We start from the raw sequence: 603 nt of genomic DNA, 5'->3' as shown, positions 1-603 counted from the left end.
AAAATGCATGCAATTGGAGAAAAAAATTAAAAGACAGGAGGAGAGCCTAAGGGAGCTTTGGGAAAAAATGAAACGAAACAACATACAAATAACAGGTTACCAGAAGAACAGAAAGATGAATGAGGATTAGAAAACCTATTCAGAGAAATAATATCAGAAAACATTCCTGAAGTGGGGAAGAAAAAAGTCACACAAGCCCAGAGAGTCCCAAACAAGGTGAACCCGAAAAGACCCACACCAAGACACATCATAATTACCATGGCAAATGTTCAGGACAAAGAGAGAATTTACAGGCTGCAAGAGAGAGATGGAAAGGCACATACAAGGGATCTCCCATTAGATTATCAAATGATTTCTCAACAGAAACACATCAGACCAGAAAAGAATGGACGGAAATTTACAAAGTGATGCAAAGCAAAGGACTGAATCCAAGAATACTCTATCCAGCAAGACTATCATTCAAAATTGAAGGGGAAATAAGAAGCTTCACAGATAGAAGTATAAGAAAGTTTAGGTGTTCTTCCTACAACTCCAGGGCTATTGAATATTTTGTTTCAGGCTATCTCTGCTTCTGTAACAATACTTAGTCCTCTTTGCTTTGAG

This window comes from Myotis davidii, unplaced genomic scaffold (assembly GCF_000327345.1).
Source record: "Myotis davidii unplaced genomic scaffold, ASM32734v1 scaffold1480, whole genome shotgun sequence".
Taxonomy (NCBI): domain Eukaryota; kingdom Metazoa; phylum Chordata; class Mammalia; order Chiroptera; family Vespertilionidae; genus Myotis; species Myotis davidii.
This window is presented reverse-complemented; position numbering follows the sequence as displayed.